The sequence below is a fragment of the Pezoporus wallicus genome, unplaced genomic scaffold (genome assembly GCF_028554395.1).
Source record: "Pezoporus wallicus isolate ANWC-B61680 ecotype Strahan unplaced genomic scaffold, APGP_CSIRO_Pwel_v1 contig_8006, whole genome shotgun sequence".
Classification (NCBI taxonomy): domain Eukaryota; kingdom Metazoa; phylum Chordata; class Aves; order Psittaciformes; family Psittacidae; genus Pezoporus; species Pezoporus wallicus.
In genome coordinates, this window is record NW_026635487.1 from 160,091 (window position 1) to 183,180 (window position 23,090).

The 23,090-nt window shown below is 43.8% G+C and overlaps 1 protein-coding gene across 1 annotated transcript in view; it reads left to right on the forward strand.

Moving 5' to 3' along the window:
* Window positions 1-23,090, forward strand: part of CASZ1 (castor zinc finger 1) — a 280,840-nt gene that overhangs the window by 12,368 nt on the left and 245,382 nt on the right. Inside the window, exon 2 of the mRNA XM_057431546.1 lies at window positions 12,816-12,896. The gene's annotated coding sequence lies outside the window, so the exon portion shown is untranslated. The remainder of the gene's footprint in view (window positions 1-12,815; window positions 12,897-23,090) is intronic.

Sequence of the window (23,090 nt, forward strand, 5' to 3'; positions counted from 1 at the left end):
CTACCCAAGCATACAGTCCAAGCTTTCCCCAAGCACCTCTCCTCTCCAGCATGATTTTCGTAGTCTCTTTTCTTGGCACTAGATGGTGCCAAGAACTCTCGTGCAGTTGCAATGAGTGTGAGGCCTTTATTTGCTTTGTACCTCAATGGGAAGATGCCTCTAGCTTGGGATGCAGGCTTTTCAGGAACTGCTTCCCCCAGGGGCTGTTTCCCAGGTCTGTCTTTCAATCAAGGAAAAGATTTATGAAGTGGAAAGATGTCCCAGGGACGAGCTGGCACAAGAGGAGAGAGGGGAAGGTTATCCTGGGCGGGGGGCAGGATTTTCACAACATGTACAGTACAGAATGTCTTCTGTGGGATTTCCTTTTCTGTTTTTCTTTAAACAGTGTGATTTTTACTGAGAGGAAGGAGATAGCAAGGGCTGTCCAAACACATGCTCAGTTTGCTTCTCTCTGAAGAGCTCTCTGTGCCCTTCAAGGCCTGAAGCAGCTTCTCATAAAGCAGTTCCATCCAGCAAGTGGTTAGTTCCATCTTTGCTCTGATTTACCACTCACAGTTCTCTTCCAAACAGAGCATTCTAGCATGTGTGCAGTTATTTTAATTTTAGGAACTAGTGTGCTCAAACACTACCTGAAATCAGCAAGTTCCATATACCTGTGCTTATACGAAGATAAACACACTGCTGATGATCTCCAGAGTCCTCATTGTAAGAGAGAGATCTTTGATTCTTTTGGTGAAGCCATGAAGCATTGTAGCTGATCTCAGGTGCTGAAAAGGGAAGCAAGTAACATAGCTGGGGATGAAACTTGGCTTTAGCTCTTAACTCTTCTCCAGTTTTCAAGAGCAAATTCTCCAGAACTGTGGAACTCCTTAAGTCATCCATCTCTGCATATCACCTCAATAAGGGACTTCTAAACTTTGGTTGTCTCTGGCTCCTGGAGCGAGCTCCTGACCTGTGTCTTCCAGATCATTTGAAGTGATCTGATTCTGCTCTGTGGTAGGTATGATTTGCCCCACTCACTTTTGCAGAGTAAATGAGATGAGGTCTGGCAGATGTCTACATTGTGGTTTACTGTGACAGGCAGTTAAAAAGCCAGCTCATAGCATTTCTACTTCCAAATTTACCCAATCTTATGCCATTGCTGAACTTTCTTGTCTCTTACACATTTTCTGCCTCTCCCTTTTCTCACCCACCTCCTCCTACCCCTCTGGCCAATCTGCCTCCCCTGTCCTCTTTCCTTGTCCTCCAGATGACTACCCATGTAGGCCACCAGCAGCACCATCCTCTTGACATCATCCCATCAGCAAACTGTGGCTGTGCCTTGGTAGCATGAATATGTTGTGACAAAAGCAGTACAACCAGATAGGGAAACAAGGGGATCCAGTACCCCCTGAGGCCTTCAGAGAACCACAGGGAATGAGAAGGAAAAGTTGTTTTGTGCGTTTTTTTTGGTGGCTTTTGTTTGTTTCTTACAGAGGAGGATCCAGCTGTTTTGGGGAGTGTTAGATCCAGCTATCAGCTGAAATATTTAAAGGGGATATTTTATGTATATAAAATGCCCCCTTTCCCCTTGCAGTGCTGCTTCATTGCATCTCACCTGCACTTTCCACTGTTACTCACATGGTCTTCTTTGCATTCCTGACTTCAGTGGCTGCTCTCAGATGCAGGTGTAACTCTGGAAACTTCCTAAGAGAAAAGGATTCCTCTTTTCCTGGTGAATGGATAATGTTGGAACCAGAAGGCTAAAGAAGGCAGGTGGAGCCATCTGTGCAGTTTGCAGGGTGCGGAAGACCAGGCAGTGGCAGGACAGAGCCCTGCCCATGTTTTTGTGGGGATAAGCCAGGCAGCAACAGAGTGTAGCTAACAGGAGGTAGGAAAGCAGTCCATTAAATATAGGACCAAAGTCTGATGGAAGTTGACTCTAAGATACAAGCCTTGTGAGACGGATACCTGAAGGAAACAGTACAACTCATTCAACTACCCAGTATTCAGGTGTTTGACCAGTGGAGTCTATGGAAGAGAGGGTCCTTGCTGCAACAGAACCCCTAGTTTTCCCCAGTAGACCCATCAAACAAGACATGGCACATGCATTGCTTGCTTCTGTGCCAGGCAGTTACTATAAAGCTTATTTACTTATGGTAATGACAAAAGGTGCTGGATTTAGACTCTGAGGTTTAGGTGTGCTGGGCAGAAACTAAGAAAGCTCCCTCTAAAAAAGCAGAAGTCAGCATAGATAAGGCAAGTACAACAGAAGCTAATGGTTGAAAAGGGCTGGCTAGAAAACAAGCGACTCCTATTTCTGCATCTTCTCTCCCTACCCTTTCACTCCTTCTAAAACATGCACAAATGTACAAAACCCATTTTCTTTACTAGTCATTCAAAAGTATGGAGTTCATTTCCCTAAATACCCTCTCATCTTTAGAGCTGGAGTAAAATCCCACCCAGCCTAAAAACTGACCCCCGTGATTTCTTTGAACAGCCTTCCACAGGCACCTTGTAATGACAGCAGTGGTAAACTGCTGAGGAGTCCGTTGTGGTACCTTGTTCCATCAGCTGCTCTAATACCTTTTTGATTATCTCAGTGGACACAGATATAAATGCTGTGCCTTGGATCCCTCACTTGCAAGCTATCTCCATTTTTTTTGCATTTTCTTTTTAAAATAAAAATGACTGCTGATGTTTATGCCCCTGTAATACATTATGTATTATTTTGTTTTAAGCGCTGCCTTTTGCATCCTGACAGTAACAATAAAATGTGAGTATGGGATTCCTAATACAGACAGACTAATGTTTCCACTGCTAGCCTTCCCTATCTCTTCTTTTTTTCTTTCTGCTCTCTAAGCACTTTTCTAAAGGCTCCTTTTATATTCCTAATAAAATTAGAGCAAAATACATCGATTTACTGGAAAAGAGGGTTTGTTTTTTTTTTCCTTGGTGATAGCACTTTCTTCACCGCCCCTCCTTAAAAATGCTGGTGAATATTCCATGTCGAAGACCTCCCAATTTCTTCTTGGGGTTCTCTTATCATTCCCCAGTGATTCTTTTTTTTTTTTCTTCTCCCCTTGTCTCTGAGAATACTCTGCTTGTTTCCCCTCTACAGACCATTTTGTCTATGCTGATCTTTGAGGTAATTATCTTTCATTATTGCATTTTAGTCTTATCTCCAAATACCAGTAAGTGGCTGGTCTGCACATACTGTGAACTGATCTGGATGGGACCTTTTTACTCCTTTTCTATCTATAGATCGTACAATCTATATCCTAATGTCTGACTTCCATTTTAGTGTAATGGATCCCCTCTTGCCCCACTCCTTCTGTTGCCTCTTAAATGAAGTTGAGCCAGCTGTAAGTTATGAGATCTAACTCAGTGGTGGTGTTAAAACCATGAGATTCAGCACTATGACCACAACAGGACTAATTTCTCAATAGGATTATCAACATCAGTGTAAGTTGTGTATTGGGTTCTTTATCTCCCCTCGAGATTTGGGTAGATCCCATGTTTTGGTTTTTTTAAATCTTTCACAGCAGCCTCCATAGAGGTACAATAAGGGGAGGGAATGATCTAGGTCCATGGAGTTTGTTCATACTCTGCACCACTGGAAAGCTTTCAGAAGCCGTTGCTGTACTTTGGGGATTTTAAATTTCCGAGATATTCACTTAGTTATGGAATAGGCTAAAATCTGTCATGCTGATTTAATGAGAGAGGAGGGGAGGGAAGAGATACAGACACACAAAAAAAAGCAATTTTCCTTGTAACAGTTGTGTTAAAATATTGATACAGATGCAGAGTGGAAAAATTTAACGAGTTGTTAGTGTTAGAAATAATGCCAGCATTAGACATCTCTTGTGTGCAGGGTTTCCAAGATGGTGTTCAGCATTTCTGGGAAAGAGATCTCCTGAGAAATGTGGAAATGCTGGACCTGGGTCAGACTGGTGACACTTTAGTGTCCTCTCCCAAGGCATCTAAACTGTCCTGTCCTTAACCACAGAAGGTGGCACTGATGGAAGCCATAGTGTGGTTAAGAACTATTTTAAACCAAAAGCTTAGAGGGAGGTTGGCTGCTTAATGTTCCTGAGTGCCCTTTATACTGCATCTCTTACCAAGGATGTATTTTGAGGTCAGAACCAAGACCTTGTGGTAAAGGCAGTATGCTGGTGCACATGCTGTCCAGTCTTGATTCCACACTCTGTTGCAAGCTTTATCTAGGGCACATCCCATTCTGTGCATTACACTTACAAAATGCATTTTTTCCCCTTTTCTCTGGTAGGACCCCTTGGTTCTGCAGGGTTGCAAGCTCAATAGAAAGGGAGAGGTCTTACTCATACATTTTTACTGTTTTCAGTACTGTGATTCCCTGATTTTGAGCAAGGCTTCAGTGTCTGTAACACAACTGCTGTTGCTGTTTGGATTCCTTGTAGAAATGAAAGGTCTCAGACCTTTCAGTTGGTAAGCTTTCCCCGCAGCTCCATGGTCCCTGGAATCCTTCACTTTGGGTTTAACAAAGAGATGATATGCTGTGGGTATACGTGATAATAGGGACATCAGAATGACCCACAAAGTCTTTTCCAATGCTGTCCCCTAGTCTTGGGCTCTTCCACTGACTCCTGGAAAAGTCACCAAATCCATTTTGCAGAGCATAAACCTAGTCAAACTGGGTATGCTGGGCTTTGTTAATGCAGACCTCTCTCCATCAGAGACTCAGCTGAGACCACTAAATCTGAGCATCCCTTTTAAGATGAAAATGAGAAAGGAATTAATTTTAATGAGTGATGTTTTTGCTGCTGCTTGCCCTGTTGTGTGTGGCCTCTTGTGTAGACAGTGTGATCTGCCATCATGTCAGTGCTCTGTGATCAAACCCCTTCGAAGAGGGGATGTGTTTCTGTGTCAGTTCCAGTCCCTGAAGAACGTTGCCAATCTATTAAGAGCCTGGCAGGCTGTACTGGGAAATGCTAGCATGAGCAGAGAAGAGAGAGGCAAGCCTGAGAGTAAGGAGGAAGGAAAGATTAATCTTAGCAGAAATTCTGCATCCAAAAAGGACTTCCAGGGATGTATTGTCTTCAGCTTGCACTTCGCAGAATGTTGTTTGCCTTGCTGAAAGAAGACTTCCTAGCAGAATAGATTTCCCTTAGGACTGCAGCACCATTCCTGTACAGTTTGCTTGGCATCCTTGGCTCTTGCTTGCCAACACCTAGTATTTTAGAGACCTGAGGAAACTATGAGTATGTTGGGCTATGCTCTTCAACAGTCTGCTTGGAATTAAATGCTTGAGCCCTCCTAGGTACCAACCGTTTGAATATCTGGCCTCTTGGTTTCACTGAAGGCAGTATGACTTTGCATTGGATTCAGTAAGTGTTGGTTCCTGTTCATGGTGAAATCAAAGATGAAAATGAATGATACTTCTCTTTGATCAGACTATGTTTTCTTTCTGTTTCCATCTCTACAGAGAACAAAGACTAGGAGAAATCTGCTGGCCATGATACCTATTGCTGCCCCTTCTGGGCTTCTGATGATGGACTGAATGAAAGCTACCAAAATTGGTTTGTCTTAAGTGGACTGACTCTTGTAGGTATATGGCTCCCAAGCAGAAAGGGTAGCCCTTTCCATTGGGAGCAATGCCAGGATAGGAGTGATCTATGCTAAAGAAGGAAAGTGGAGTGAGTGTCTCCTCCTGTGGGCTGCATAGTATTTTGAACCAAGGCTGGACTCAAAGGAGGATGCACAGTACAGCTTGTGGAAGGCTCTTTCCAGATTCCTGTCAATAGCAAATAAATCTTCAAAACTCTTCTCACATTTGAAATTAATTGGTGGGGGAGGAAGGGCAGTAGCTTTTAATATACATCACTTATCTGTAGATAGATCTGCACAACCCCCTCCTCTGTGTCCCCTTATGTCAAGGCTTTGTTCTGAATTATTCCTCTTGCCCTCCCCATTACCAGAAATCTCTGATCATTGAAGCAGGAGGGGGTGATAGCTCCATCCAGAACCTACCAGGTCTCCACAGGTGTCAGTGGTAACAGAGCAGCTATGGCTGAATTGAAAGGACAAGGAATCAGCGAAGCAGGGGGATTGCTGCAGCTCTACCATTAACTGATCATGGGTAAATGAGTGGCACTAAGTGCCAAGCTTTCAAAAGCTGTCTTTCTCTTTCCTGGGGAAGTTCCAATGTGATTACTGAGTGTCCTGCTTGAGATACTAACACCTTGAAGGGGAAGAATGCGAAATAAAGGAAGCATTTTCTTGAGGGGACAAAGGGGCTGATTTAGAATCATAGAATGGTTTGGGTTGGAAAGGACCTTAAGATCATCTAGTCCAACCCCCTGCCATGGGGGTTTCTAACCACTTTCTCTATCTTTGCACCATTTTGAGTGAAAACTGCTTGAGGTACCTGCCATACTGCACATAGCATGTGAATAGAGACCCCCAATCTGTTCCCATTCCCTTTGCATTACGTTTTGGGGGTTTCCTTTTCTACCAGACCTACCAGCCAGTCTGAGCGCAACTTAGCACCAGACTCTTCCAATGAGAATGCTTCTGACTGGTGTTGCCTTCTGGGGTCCCAATGTGACTGACCCAGCACTGCTGAGTAGGACAGCAGTTGTGGCTTCTTGGTTCCTTTCTGGCTGGGACCCTGGCTACACCCTGCACTTGTGGCCTGTTCTCTTTTTGCCAGCTTCCCCTCAGAGCACTGAGGTGCCCCCACAAACCGCATGCCCAGAGCACTCCATTCAGCTTTGTTGGTCTTCAAATCCCAGTTTGCTTGGTCCCTGAAGGGGGCTGGTAGAGCAATCAAAGCCACTGCAGTGCAATTTCCGACAGAGAATTTCCTTCCTATTTCTGAGGGAGTGTGTGTGTGTGTATTTACGTGTTTCAAAAAAACCAACAACCCAAAACATTTTGGTTTTGTGCACTAAGCACTTTTGAGGGCGATATGGGGCCCTGTAATACGGAGGTTTATAACCTCCTCAGCTAATGCTCTCTGACACTCTGTTTTGATATCATTACTACATTATACTCACAATTTTTGAGTGAAAAAATACAGTACTTAGAAAGTCGAAATTCATAAATAAATTCATGTCAAACCGCACTTAATATTGATTTTGTTAGTGTTCAGATTCAATAATAAGGTACTGCGTGCATGAATATTTAAATATAATCATCATTTCTGCATCTCCTAATGGCCTCTGCTCTTCTACACTCAATTTAAACACAATTTAAAAACTATAATGTATTGAAAAATACTAGGATTTAGCAATAAATCACCATTGGGATACTCCAAGCCTTTTATAGGATGGCTCAATATCTGCTTCTCAAGGGACAGCACAATTAGATTCATGTTTTTAAACTTCTCAATTATCCATATACCATAATTTTATGTGAAAGTTTGTTTCTCTTCCTCCCCCCCTCCACCTCTGCTCCCCCTCCTTGCCCCCCACCAGATACTCTCCCAGTAGGAAGCGGAGAAATCACTAAGTGTTCTCTTAGCTGGGTTAGTATAGTAAAAAGGAGTCAAAGGTCACAGTCCTCAAACTGAATTAAATCCAGAGGCTGTCAGGGAAAGCAGAACGCTGACTCACTTAATCACATTATTTGGGGAAAAATCTAGGGGGAGGAAAGAGATAAAATGACTCAAAATGAACTCGCCAAGGAGGAAGCGGAGTTTTTATATTTATTTAAAAAGCAATATTCGTCTTTATCAAATAGACGCAGGGTGGTTCGATGAGGATGGAGCTGGCTGGACATGTGCGCAGTCGCAGGCAGGAGAGCTCTGCCAAGCAGTTTTCTCCCTAAGCAGGATCAGTGAGGGGAGGATGCGGTGCCCTCGGTTCCTCCAGTGCCAGGCTGGGGTGTTTGTTGGTAGGGGGTGTTTCTGTAGTGCTGGTCGCTAACCCATCTGCAAACCTCACCCTCTGAGGTAGGTCATTATCATTCTCCTCATTTTACACATGGGGAAACTGAGGCACTGGTGGGTGAAATGGTTATGGCAGAGCCCCAGTGGCAGAGCTGGGAGCTGGTTCTTAGGTTTCTAATGCTACAGCCTCTGCCCAAGCTATATGGCCATTTTCTCTCTCCCACCAGCATCCTCAGAGGCTGTGATGGAGAGGGAGATAAAAAGGATCTAGCATTAGAATCTAAAATAATGGCGCTAACATCTTCTGAGCTTAGTGGATCTTGCTGGCATTGGTGCGGTAGTAACGGTGCTGGTACTGACAGCGGCTCGCCACTTCTGTTGAACGTGTTGCTGTCAGATGGGAGGAAATGGTCGATAGATGAGGAGTGGCACTCTGGTGTCTAATGGAGAGGACGTAGCTGTGTCACTCGGTGACGCTGGCGGTGTCATCCAGAGTGCCTCACAACACCGTATAAACTGCCACGCGGGGCTGGGAGTTGCAATTGGCAAGAGGGATGGAAGCGTGGCATGATGAGTAGTGTGCACCCTGATGGTGGAGGGTGGGTAGAGGTTTGCTGAGATGAGCTGGGACCGCTAACCTTTACGATTCCTAATCCAGAGCTCCTTCAGGCCACGTGATATCTGACTGGGGTTTTGCTTATATTCTATATTTCATCTAAATTCATTAGAACTGTTTTCTAAAGAGGTTTGCTGTGTTGCATTGGAACTAGGTTTTATCTCATTCATCTGGCAAAGCGTCAGCTCCTGCTGCCTCAGGGTCACAAGCAAAGCTGTAAAGTCCCTGTGAGTGGATGAAAGAGAAGTGATCAATAGTAGAAAAGTCTCACCAAGATGCCATGTAGCCTGTCTGTGTGCTGGGCCATTGGGATTTGAGGGACTGTTCGTTCATTTCTCTGGGAGGGGAAGACAGGCATTCCTTCCCTTGCTGGGAGGAACCACTTTCACCTCTCCTCTGAGGGTTCTAGAGCTCCCTTGTGTTGGTCTCAAAATACATTTGTAATCCTGATACCAAATATTGTGTACTGTTTAACAGTGAGGGAAGGAAGGGATAGCAGAGTTCTCTGGGAAAGGAAGACTCTTGTGGTAATTATGTGGGTGCTTCTGGAGTTCTGAGGTTGTTTTTTTTCTATAAACAACTTTCTGAGCTTCTGAAAAGTGTCAAAGAGTAGAAACAAAACCTTTCGTGAAGGGAGCAGTGAGTGAGTGACCAATGCAGTTCATCCCATGCATTTCACCAGTTTTGCTGTGGGTTCCTTCTTCAGATGCATAGAAAGTGTTAGGAAGCCCCTGGGTCCGAGTGTTTGGGGTCCCGGCAGTGTTGGGGGATGTGCACCTCAGCTTGGTGGCAGCCCGTTTTCAGCACCACCGGCCCGCTGCAGCGGATGACGGGTGGGTTTAACCCCGGGACCCGTGCCCCGCTGTTCCCTTGGCTCCGCGGGCCGGAGCGCGGCGCCCGCGGCCCGCAGGTGGCGCCCCCTGCGGGGGGTGCGGAGGGGCAGAGCGCGTCGAGCACAAGTGTGTGCGGTGCAAAGCCACTGGTATCCGAGGAGTGTCCCGACAGGTGCCACCAGCAGATCCCTGCTGACTGCCGAGGTTGGTGCCTTGGCCGTGGTGCAGGCAGATGGCACGTTGCTAATGAACAATGAGCGCTGCTGGCACAGCAGTGAGGAGTGCCTGGGCCAGGGGGATAGTGAGTGGCACAATGCCATGGGCAAGTGAGGGGCATCTTTGTCCTCTCCACATTCATTTCTTTTTTCTGGCTCTATGAAGTCTAAATTTCTCCACCTCCTCCCTGACCTTTTGCTTGCTTTCTGCTTTCTTGTACTAGCCCCAGTCTCTTTTTCTCTCATTTCTGTTTACTGCTTCTATCCCTTTTTTTTTCTTATTTGATCCTTGTGCCTTTGCCTAGAATGTTTTTGGCTACCAGCAGCATCCCCTTCATGTTCATATCTCACTGGATCATGTGGGTAGGAGAGGGAGTGAAGACTAAGGCTATTCCTGCTGTCTGCTATAGAAGAGGGTGGGGATTACACTAGGCCTGAGAAAAGGGCTATGGATCACCTTGGATAAACATCTTTAATTCCAAACATGGTGATGGAGATTCGCCACTATCTGCAGTTTGGGTTTTTGAATGTTATCAGACTTGCTTCGGTTACCAGAACAGGAGATGGCACGTGCAGAGGAGGATTGTGTGTACTGACATAGTAGTGAGCACGTGCACCCAAGCACATCAACACTAGCTCTGAGGAGTACTAGGTGCATTCGTAAGTGCTTATGTGCACTAGGAATTCGATTTATACATGAAGAATACTCAAGAATGGCTATTCATCCCCTAGCTTCCCGTAGTCAAGTACACATGAATGAATGAAATGGTCATTATTGTATGTACATAACTTTTACTGTCTGTTGTGTGGCAACTTGGATCCTCTAGTAGGCTGTGAAATACCTGATTTTGATGGCAAACAACTAGACAGTATGGCTAAACCAGAGACACAGATCTGGCATGGTTGCTTTGCTGATGGTTTTGTTGTTGCTGACATGAACTGGCTGCATTTCCAGGTGCCAGATTACATTGTGCCTGAATTCCTCTTATGAAGGAAGATCTCTTTCCAGCTACCTGTAAAAAGTGACCCAAGCTCAGCACCTTCAGCTTCGTTCAGTGATATCGTATGTCACAAGACACCATCCTCAGCAGTGCATAACCTGGCGTTAGATTCTTTAACCACAAGCCCAGGAGACTGAGAGCACTGTTAGAACCCCCAGGTGCTACCTGCTGCCACTTTCCTTGTTGATCCGTTGGAGTTAAATTTGATGATCAGGAGAAACATGGACAAAGAAGCACAGTGAGTGTGGTGGATGGGTCAGTAGGATTGCACTAGAATTACTAGTTGTGATCCAGTAATTTTCTTTAGTATTTAAAGGTAAAGAACAGTTGTGAGTGTACTGAGGGCTTTTGACTTCTACTTAAGATGCAGCCTTCTTTGTTTTTGTGATTTCTGGATTAGGAAAATAGCTTGATTCTATTTCAGAGCCTATGAGAGCCAAAAATCTGGACTAAGGTGCAGCTCCAGGGAATCTGGTTGCAAAGGGGAGGAAACCCCTGCATGTGTATAGAAGCCAGCTCTGCATTTGCCCGGAAAGCTTCTATTTCCCAAACAAGGAAAGGGCAAAAAAGCCTTGAACACTGATTCTTTGAAAGCTGTGAAACTCAGAACAGGTGTGAGCACAGGCAGCTGCCGGGTGCTGTGTGCAGATATTCCTGCTAATGCCTCCTTAGAACTTAATCTCTGAAACCATCTGCTTATGGTGAGCACATGTCCCGGGGGAGGGGGGGTAGAAGCAGATCCAGCAGCCCCTCAACTTCTTCCACTGGAGCCTGAGTAAGAATTCTGAACAGCAGAATCTGCTCGAGTTATGTGTGTCAAGAGGCCTTATCCTCAGCTTGTGTGAAGCAGGAAAACTCTAGTGTCAGTTCCTCAACTTCAATATTGTTACTGTTGAGTCTCAGAGATTGAGATTTGGCTCATGAGCATCTGAACAAAGCCAACACAGTCCAGGTTTTGGAGCTGAACCCTTTGTCCCTACAAACACAGGGGGTTAATTTTTCTTACTCAGGGCCTCAGTCTGAACAGGAGCAGCTGAAACCTCCAGCAGAATGCCAGACCTGCATGACTCTGTTTTTTCAATCTGAAATCACTGGGAAGTTGAGTAAGTCCTTTGGGTTGTCACCTTAGTGCAGCTATCTGATAATCTCCAATGGAGCCTCCAGGAGTTATCTTTGAGTAAATCACTTTGGTTCCTCATGCCTTTTTTTTCCTCCTCCTCCTTCTGTTTCTTAGCTTTTTGACTTCAGGAGTGACAGTCCCTGCTCCAGGGTCTCTGTTATTCAGCACAATGTATCTGAGGATCATAGATGCTACTGTACTAATAAGTGAGTCAAAGCAACCCACTGCTGCTTGCTGTGCTGCTTGCTTTTTACCTATGCACGTTTGTTTGCAGAAGCCAAATTGCTCTCAGCCACTGACCTATTAATGACAAGCTAGTTTATCAACTTTGGCAAAAGAAGAAAGCAGTATTAGCCACTGTTGCCCTGTGACTGCCAGGAGCAGTATGGTGACAGGAATGGGTCATACTTCAGCCGGTGACTGAAGGGTCCCCAGCCTCAGAGAGACATTCAGGGACTTCCCCTGCATTTGGTGCTGGCCATAAAAAATTGATCATCCTTTGTTACAGCTTCACTTCTGTCACTTTCCATCCCAGAGTCTGTTTTTTACAGAAAACAAGCTACATTCATCAAAAATGACAGAACACAGACTTAATGTAATCATGTATGGGAACATGAATTGCAAATGCAGAACACAAGCACTAAAATGTATTTTCCATTACTGCCACAAAATGAAATAATCATGAACATTTTCCCTAAGAATGAGAACACATGTAGAGTACACTGACACCTCCAAACCTGCTGCAGGGCCTTGGCCTCAGGTGCAGGTAGGCTTCCTGTCTATGGGAAGGGAGGAGATCTGCTACTATCAGAAGAGGTGGCTGTCTTCTAATCCTCACCATGGAAACTTGTGGTGGTTATTAGTTACAGCAGCTTCTGCAGGCTCATTTGGGTGACCTTATGGTCATCTCTGGGTGATAAAGATCTCATGGTACTTCTAAGTATAACTGAGCAGAGGTGCTGGAAAAGTAGACAATGCTGCATTGCTCCTTAATTCTACATTCTACTTCTAACTACTGCTGGATCACTTGCTGATAACCTCAAACAAGTCCTTTTGCCCCTACCCTGCTTTTATGCATAAGCTGCCAAAATACAGATATGCTGCTTTTTATTTAAACCTGCTAACTGATTTAGAGTTGGTACAGGACAGCATGTTAACCACATTCTTCCTTTAAATTGCAGGCATGCTGGACCACAGTTGTGCCATACTCTGTTGAACATCTGCTGTACTGCACTCCAGATACGGCTGTGTTTCACAGACAGGTAAGGTTATACTTGCCTTTCTATCTGATTCTTGTATTTGTGGCTTGCTTTAATGTCAGAAATGTGACTGGATTACCTCTGTCAGGAGAGCGTAATAGAAGTGTAGTATTCTATTATACTTCTATTAATAGTGTAATTAATACACTATAAATAGTAGCATACATTTCTATTAATACACCATTAATTCTATTACACAAGGAAGTGTAATAGAATTAGGAATAACCAATCTGTAAACTAAACTAAATCCAGTACTTGCTCAGTTATTTAGATTATATTAAATATATACAAGTTCTCATCCAGCCTGTACTTGCTACAATTCTGCAAATACACTAATAAGGGGTGTTGGAGCCTGCCCTGCTGAAGGATAGTTGGATATGGATCATGATGATGTCTGGAAGGGAAACTACTAGTTTGATCAAAGCTTTGTACTCAGACAGCACTGAGTGCTGATGGAATGATACCGAGAGAATAAGGCAGAAAGACAGGGGCTGGTTTACATCTCATCCAGCAGAAGCTGTTATGAGGGACTTATTGATCTCTGATTCAGCCACAGGCCACGGGTTAAATGGTGGGAGGGATGTATTTGAAAAGACCAGTCTAACTGCACCCAACAGGAGGTGCTGAAGAGAGCAGTGTGCTGTGCTGGGAGTAGACTTTTTTCCGCCAAAGATGTGACCCTGTCATAAACGGAAGAGGGAGAGGTTTTGTTCTAAATGCATTAAAATGATGTCTTTGCACGAGAGCAATTCAGATTATAAAAAATACATAAAACAAATAGACTCAGCAGCTGTAGAATCCAAGAGAAAATCTGGATTTGGAAAAGATTCTTAACTTTTTTGAAGTGAAAAAACATTTGGTCTTGTGCATCTTTCCAGATGTTTATACACAGTCTGCGTCCTCTCTGACAAGTTTGCTTAAGGACCTTCATAGCCATGCTCATATGGTCATATATGTGTAATCTCCTTGTATGTACGCACATTCTTGTACATTTGACACACTTGATGTGCATGTACATCATCTCATCAAAATTAACTTCCTTTTTGAATTAATGTGCTTATATGCATACACATCAGTATGTCCCAAGGTGCATATATGTATCTTTGTTCCTATTCCCGTGTATGCATGAGGTGATCAACATAGGCAAATTGAAAAACTAAGTTATTCCAAATCTTGTGTTATTTTTCATTTTGTTCCCAAAGGGTAAATGGACTCATTCCAAATGAAAGGTAATCTTGGGACCTGAAGTTTTACATTTCAGCATATAGTGCGGTTTAAACACTACTATAGACTGTAAGCTCTTCAGGGCAGTTAGTAGATTCCCTTCCTTGTTTATACAACAAAGGCAATGTCAGACTGATTAAGACCTAAGGTTCTAGAACAGTGCAAATAATTAATAACAGTGATCAGATTTTGTGGAGAGATGAGCTGGGCAGGAAGGACCCTCAGAGAACATGCAAGGCCATCCACATGAACTTGTACAAAAGGTTGGTCACTGTTTTTTCCACTGGGTTGGAATACTTTATTTACAACTTTGAACACACCCACCTCAGTGTTGTCTGTGCGTGGCTCATAAAATCTAGCACATACGGATGATCCATACCCTTCTCTAGAGCTGATGCACATATGTATGTGTAGTCAAAAGCCCAGACTTTCAGAAATAACTCATAAACTTTCATAGAATATGTCAGATGTCATCATTGCAGGTAACCAACTATGTACAGCATGTTTGACATTGGAAAGGTGTGGGTCATATGTATGTAAGTCTGTGTATATGTGCATAGATTTTATGTTTGTGCATATTTAGCCAGGGATATACATACATTTATTCATGCCAGCACTGAATTGAGTAGTCCAGTATGGATAGTATGTGCACACCTTCCAGAAGAGGGCATCTGACTCCTGATGCAGCAGCCTTCCTTACCCAAAGGCCCCCAGCCTCTCACACCTGGGCACTGGCATCCTGCTTTGCCAATGGAGGTGAACGGTGCCAGCACAGGGTGAAATATTAAGGCAGCCACTTGAAATTCAAAGTGTTTCTTTTAATTACTGGGTGGATGCCACATGTCGATCCAATCCAGCTCTTAAATTAATCTTAATTACATGGATTTTGTAACTTTGGCATTAGCCAGCCACACAAAATATGTATTTCATAATCCTAGAAACGGGGGAAAAAAGACTGCTGCTGAGCTGAGAAGTCAGCTGATGATGTTATCAGCCTCTGTGGCTGTGGGTGTAAGTGTCATTGGGGTGTGTCTGAGATGGTATCGGGAATACCAAATTAATTCACTCCTGCAAATATCAAAACAGGCTTTTTGCCGGCAAGTAGGGAATAGGCAAGAGGTTTGAGCTGCTATATTTGGAGCTTCTATGCCATCCAGTGCTGATACAATAAAGAACAAAAGCATCAGGGAGGGGAAGCTGGTGATCTGCCCTGTTTTGGTAACAAGTTTTGAGCGTGCATACCCAAAGACTGCTACTCAAGCCTTTAGCTGTTCACATTATACTTGTTGATTTGGAGTGGGGATCAGGAATCCTGCCTTTGTAGCTCTGCCACTGACTTGCTGGGTGTGACTGGGCAAGGGGAGGGAAGCTTTCCCTCCCTGTGCTTTGGTTTTCATTCCTTCCTTCCTCCCTTTTGTTTGTTCAGACTTTTTTTTTCCTGGATAGGAGCAACCTCTTAGTATGTGTCCATTCAGCGTTATACGGCATCTAGGTGCTACTCTGCTATGGATGATGATAATGGATAAATTGAATTATCTCAGGAGAATTGATACTTGTACTCTCTGTTAGGGATGAGCATCCAGGATCTCTCTGAGCATCCATCATGCCAACTTTAAATAGAAAAGAGAGCTGGGAATAGATGGTCAGGGATATTCATGGGAAATGCAGACACACAATTTGCCTTACCAGTCACTGCATGTTCTTTAAACACAAAGCAGGGCTTTAGCTATCCCCAGGGATTGGTGTCCCCTTGGGATTAACATTCCTGCTGACTGGGTTCCACTCCTGCTTCTGCAGACGAGACTTGAAAAATGATAGATAAAACTGGGAGTAAGCACAATTGTGAACTATTCTTTAGTCTTCTTGCTCTAAATCTGAGTCACGATGAGAGCAGAGTCTGTGCATAGCCGAGAGTGACTTGTGGTGAAGTGGCAATGTGTATTTGGGAGCCTTTTCTGTGTCACTACTGCAGACCCAGGGGGTGGAGGAGGAGTAATGAGCAAGCAGAAGATCTCTGTGTGTGTAAACACATTCACCAGTGGAGAAACATTCTGCTGCACACAGATGTACAAACAGGCCCTTGTGCACACCTATACCTTTTATTTGCACCTCCATAAGCATCCTTTTTCCATTTTCTCTACAATACAGGCACCTGAAATCTTTGGAGTATTATTTTTTCTCTAGAATAGGCTTGTAAATGGCTCACCTTATGGCTGACTTGTGAGTTCGTTCAGTGCCTGTGTGATGGTTTTTTTTTTTTTTGAAGATGTCCCTTTTTATTCTTACAAACATTTTGTGTTTGGCTCATCTACCACTGATCATACTTCTGCCTTTCTGGTTAACACTTTTACCTTCTAAAGCATTACCTGAAGTTGCTTTACAGGGCAAGGTTAGCTTGGATATCCATTTGAGGCGGTTTCAGAGCACTTCTGGAAACATAAGTGGGAAAATGTTAAACCTCATGTCAATTTGCCTAATTGATGTGAAACTTGATTGTGGCCAGGGAGGAGTGGATTTCCCTGCTTTAGTCTTGTGAATAATGTGCCCATTTGAAAAGAGAGAAAATCCACTACATCCTGGCAGCGAATGCAACTGTCCTTACAGGTTGGGATTCTCCCATACAGAGCAAAACCAGGGAAGTTACATGCCTGACTCCCTCGAGGCACCCTGTAATGGTGGACCCCTGTATTTTGTTCTGGATGAAGCTGATGGAGTTTTCTGTAGTGAAGTTATTTTCATTCCAATTTTGTCAGGTTTCTTGGGCTTTTCTCCAAAGCACTTGTTTCTCAAGTAATGGCAGCAGAATCTGGATTAGCTAAACTGCTCTGCTCCTGAAATACTGTGTCATTTCTGTGTTCTTGAGATACTGCAACATGCAGGTTTTAATCTCAGAGGCTTGCTGGAGTTGGTGTGACTTGAATAGGAATGATACAGAACTTCCTCAGTTTTCACATTTGAAAACCTTTAGATGGCTGAACTCATCCAGCAATGGGGAAGAAGCCAGCAGGCAAATGGAGAAACCTTTCCAGCTTTCAGGGTAGGTAGGAAACAGAATGAGTTAATGTTGGCCCAAAGGGCCACAATAAATAATGAGAGCTCTTCCAAGTATATCGGGGGAAAGAAATACGAGAGAGAAGGTAAGCCCATTAATAAATTAGGAGCAAGCTGGAATCAATGGTGAGGCTAAAATGGCTGAGCTACTTAACTTTTTTTTTAATTGGTCTTTAAGAAGAAAAATATAGAAATGGAATATGGACCATTAGGAAGTAATGAGCATCTTGGCACCCAAGCTGTTGATGTAAAGCAGATAAGGGAACACTTGAAAGAATGGATAGCAACAAATCAGCAAGTCCAGCTGATGAGCATCCTGGGATGTTTGGCTGCTGAATTCACTGAACTGCTGGCAGGTAGTTTGAAAAGTTGTGGATTAAACAGGCAGGTCCTTCATGGTAAGTCCATATCAGTAGTTCTGCAACAAAGACCGGCCTTAAAAAACTATCAGGAGCCATCCTGCAGTTACCACTTTACACAGCCCATTGTATTATCAGCTTGGACTGGTGCTAAAATGAGTTACGTGAGTTTCAAAAAGCCTAAATTCAGAAATTGGCCAGACTAGATGGTTCCTTTGCTTCACATAATTAAAATTAACACTTTTGTCTTCTCAGTAAACTTGCATGATTGGGCTGGAGCTGATCCAGCTGTGCCAGGGAAAACCCACCTAATAAATTTACCTAAGGGTTTGTGGCTTTCAGTTTAGCTTAATGTTCAAAAATGCAGCTCCTGCAGAGCAGTCTAGCAGATGGATCTCTGCTGGTGTAACCTTTCTGCCGTAAGACTTGAGGCTGCTCTGATTTTTCCTCCAAGTGATTTTTTTGTTTTTGCTATTTCAGCTAATGTTGTACTGCTCCTGAGGCTGAACTTAGTGTTTCGTACAAGTTGCTGAAGTTGGTCTGTTGAGGTGAAGTACAATAGCATAGGCTAAATGGATCAGGGCATGTTCTAGACTGCCAAAGTGATGGGCACATTTTGCTCATCCAGAAGGGCTAAAGCCGTTCTGTAAGCATGGGGGCACCACTCTGTAGGCATAGCTGTATAAACAGGAGTGGTATCTTTCTTTTAAAAGCACTTCCAAGTCTGCAGAGGGGATTGTAGCTCTTTCTCTGATTCTTTGTCAGGATTTGTGGAGGAAATTGGTAAGCGGAATGATAGTATTTCCATTACAGAATGAGTTCTCCTGTAACAGTGTCTGTGAAGGGCAGTGCTTCCAGCGTGGAGGAATTGCTGCTCCGAATACAGTGTATGGGCTGGGGGAAAGCAGTGTATGAGCACTTTCCAAACAGAAGATCTTGCTGAGCTGCTATGTAAGATGCTGTAGCGTATCTGGTGCTCTCCTCAGCCTAGAACTAGTTTGGTGCTTTTTTAGCAACACAAAGAAAGATAAAGCAGAATACGAGGCGCTTACACAGATGGATAATTTACTTGAGGTCTTATTAAAGCCTTTCTCTGAAGTTTACTGAATAAACCATCAAGCCATACAGAGCTTCTCCAGATGATATTGTTCCAGGTGAATAAATTCTCGTTTGCCACATTTCCTTAACAATTGAGGTAGTTTACAGGCTTTTGCCTAAAGTTATCTTTGCAGGTTAAAAGAATAGAGCTGGATTTTACCCTGTAGTAAGACCTGTTCCCTTTCTAATTTTCCTCCAAAGGAATTCATTCTGATGTGGTGTATGGTTTTATAGAACTCTGAGTTAGCCCTGGAAGGCAAGATCTACTGAAGAGTACAGTTGCAATGTGGATCCCCTGGTCACTGACCTCAGGGATCAGGGAATGCCCAGCCAGGATGGCTTGCTAACTGCATCCACCCCTGTCTTCAGTCCTGCCAGGGATAGGGGCAGTGCACTGTGTGCAGTCTCCTTCAGAGCATACAGCTGAGAGGTACAGTAGAGGATAACTCTCCCCAGGTATTTGATACCTTGATTGTGTAGAGTCTTTTCCATTTGCAAATAGTGTATGGAATACATTAGCACAGAAGCTGAGATTCTCCAGCAGTTACGTTTCAATTGTCTGTCTTTCTCATTTCTCCTCCTACGCACCTTCTTTATACCCCCCAGTGATACAGAAAGCTTAGACTTAAATGATTTCAGTGGGTGAGAGGCAGGAGGTGGGGAAGGAACTAATATGAAAATTACTTTAATTTAACAGTCTGTCACTCACGCTGGCCCAAAGGAGCTCTAAGACCATTATCAGTGACCCTATGAGCCACTCTGCTTCTCCTTTCCTCAAGCATAAACTTGAACTATGATACACACTTATGGGTGAGAGCATACTTTCTTCCCTACCTGCATATTTAGAGGTAAAATAAGGAAATATTTGTTGATGGAAGTTGAGGACACTGTGAACATGAAGTCTGAACCTATTCTTGCATACTAGTTGCTCTGTGGACTCAATAGCACTGGTGAAGTCCAGGTTTATTTTATGTTTAAACCAGGGGTCCGAAGGAAAAAATCATCCCTGTTTGTGGTCACTGAGGAAGCAGTTCTGGGCTATCATTATTTATTAGTATACCCCTTGTGATAGCACCCAGAGACCCAAACACTGATCTGTTAGAGCAGGCTCTGCAGCAGAGGTTGAGTAGGGACACTCAGCTGCTTCATCTCTTCAGTAATGGAGCCCTGGTTCAGGACTGCGGCGCCTAGATCCACAGTAATGAATGTAATTAGTTCTAATAATGGGTGAGGTGATACTGTCAAATGAGAGATGAGAGGGTTCAGTTGGGTTCTTAGGGCCCTGTTCTTGTTTATGCAAAGGTCTTTTTACACCAGTCTGGCAGTGCAAAGAGGTCTGAAAGATGAATTGAAAAGTTAAGAGGCTACCCTATGGGTCTCTGGCTGTTAACATCCATCTTTGCTCACTTGGCAGAACTGGAGGGAATCAAATGCCAAGCAAATACAGTGGACAAAAACCTCTGCTGGTGTAAATATGTATCACTCCTTTGATTGCAGTGAAACTATGCTAAAGGAGGCCAGCTGAGGACTGGATTCAAGGAATAAATGATTTTTGCCCTTAGTCTGTATGTCCAAAGTCAAGTCCTTCGCATGTCATGTCCCATTCAGCATTAGAGAAGGTCATATCTCGCCTCCTCTCCACCTGGGCTGTCCCCTCTCCTCTGGATAAACAGTATTTCCCCATTGCATTCCCAGTCCCTCACGCTTCACCAGAATTAAATTCATCATTCATTTTTTATGGTTTATACATAGCAGTAATTTATGTTTTCAAATATATTGAGGTCACACTTTAGCAGAAAAAGAGTGTTTCACATTTAAATTGAAGGCATGTTCGTTCCATTAAACAGAGATGTTTTGGATAATTTTAAAAGGCTAAAAGTAGTAGATGGTAACATTAAAATAAAATTTGAGAGATGTAATTACACCTAATCGTACCATAAAATAATCAATACTGCATTACATTATTTCTGACTTCCCTAGTTATAGCCTTTTTTTGTTAAGCTTTTGAATATTGATGAGGTCAGTGGGGTCACAGTCGACTCTCTGAGGTCTAATGGAGGTGGAATTAAGGTGATGTCCTCTCCTATTATATCTGCACAGGGAGGTGAGCTCTCTACTTTCTCAAACTGGGGAGATAACATGGCATCAGAAGCCAATACCTCGGCATCATTTCTTGAGCTGAGCTGATGCTGTCAGTAAGTGCTGACGGGGAAGCTGGCAGCGCTGTCTCCCCATCACAGAGCCACTCAATTACACACACCAGGACGCAGAGGAAATGATGTTCATGTCAACAGAGATCATTACCAGCTGGAGACCAGTGTGTGTGAGGTGACAAGAACCAGTTCCTTCCAGTTCAGCCAGGGTTTTCCCTGTTGTCTCTGTGGGACACTGAAAAGGGTTTTTGTTGTGCCCTTCTCCTTCTCTGCCCCTATAATTGTGCCTTTCTGCCTGACACGTACCTAAAACAACAGCCCCCTCTGACTGAACTGCAGGACATTCATCCTTCACCAGCCTCTGTGTAAGGACATGGAACACATCAGGAAAAGCTGGGATTCAGTACAGGTGTTTGGACATGGACCTGCTTATCCCAGGAGGTACATGGCTGATGGAATCTGAGTAGATGTGTCTTTGCCACCATAAAATCTCATTTTGAAAGGCCCTGGTCAGTACTATTCATCATTTATGGATCTTGTAGCCATCTGTGCATTTCATTTGGGAATTGTTTCCTGTGTAAAGAAAAAAATACCTGCTGGGAGACAATGATCTGTATTTTCCCTTGTTTTGGTGTGTACCTCTCTAAATACTTAATAGTTTGGGCTAGGTCAGTCTCGAGCATTTAAAGCAAGAGCTAAAACACTGGGGGGCCCTGTTCTGCACCCAAATTTCTCATAATGTCCTGGTACGTGCCTTCCTGCAAATGATTTAGAATTCAACCCAGGGAAAGGGCTGGGATCTGAAGAAATACGTAGCAGTAATCTTAGGATTTGTATTTTGCCTTCTGTGCCTCTGTTTCTCCATCCATACAATGAGTATAAAGTTCTTTTTATTGAAGTCTGTTTTGCATAATGGAGGTAAGAGAAAGGTTTCTTTGCTTTCGATAAGCCCTTTGAAAAAGGCAACAAAATGTCATTTTTCTGGGTTCTGATCATAAATATCAAGAAGGATGGAATTTTAAACCAGAACCAAATCAAGCAGTACCTCTGCATTATCCCTTTCCCACTGCCACAGCATCCTCAGATTACAGCGCTCAGAACAAAAGGCAAGATAATGAGCAGGCCCCTATCATTACCATTAATAATAAAAATGATATAATGTATTTTTAAAACTTTCCTTAATGCAACACCAGCCCAGTCCTCCCAACCCTCAGATTATCACATCTTCCCAAATATATGTATCTAAATACATGGGTGAAAGTGTCAGATGGGGAACACGCACACTGCAGTTCAGACGCTGGATCTCCCCATCCACTGTGTTTCTCCAGGGGGGCCCGTACCCTCTGGAGGGACCATCTCCTTCCACCACCCTTCTCACACCAGCCACACACACACACCCCCCCCCCCCCCCCCCCGACTTGCCTGTGAAGTTAATCCTCCCCTTACACCCAGTGCTGTCCCTGGGACCTGGCTATGTGTGTGCCCCCTGCCCTCGTCACTCTTGCTGTGCCAGTTCCTAAGGGATTTGCCTGCTACCTATTCCCATGTACCCCAAACTCTCTACATCCCCCCTGCTCTCACCCCCTTCCATTTACTCCATGCACCCCATTTTCTTCCTGCTCTGAAATCCAGTTGTTAAAACTTGTGATAGAAGGTGGATATTTGCCCAAACTACCAGCAGCACTCCCTCTATTGCAGATAGAAGCCAGCCCCGTGCTCTGATGAAGCTGAATTGCTTTCAATTGACAACAGAAGCTGCTGCTGCTCTTTCTATTTTTTTAAATTTGAAAATGGAAGGGACACTATTAGGAAATTTACATTTGCGAATATGATATTTAATTAGCAATATTAATAAATTAATAGAAGCAAAGAACCTTGTTGAGACTCCAGATTAATAAAACATGCTTTAGCTGAGTAAATGAGGTGAGCTAGGGATGTGATGCCCATAGAGGATACAGGGGAAATCTCACTCCCTGAATACCCCTTCAAGCGTGGGTGAGGGCCAATAGTGAACTGGGGCAAAAGTTTTTCTGTCTCGCAGTGCTGTTCACACACTGGCCCTTTCCCTGTCCTGCCACAATATTTACACAAGAAATTAGGAACAGCTTTTCTGCCCACCTTCCCCTTTCTCCTGCCAAGAAGCTGAATGAGTCAGTGGTGGGGAGTGAAGGAGAAGCAGTGCCTGCACGTGTAAGGTAACAGAAAGGGCAGTGCAGGGCAAATGCTTAGAAATGTTTGGCCAGATCCATAGAAAGCGATAAAGGAGACTTAGAGCATTTTCTGATCTGATCCTGTGCTGAACGTGGAGCTCA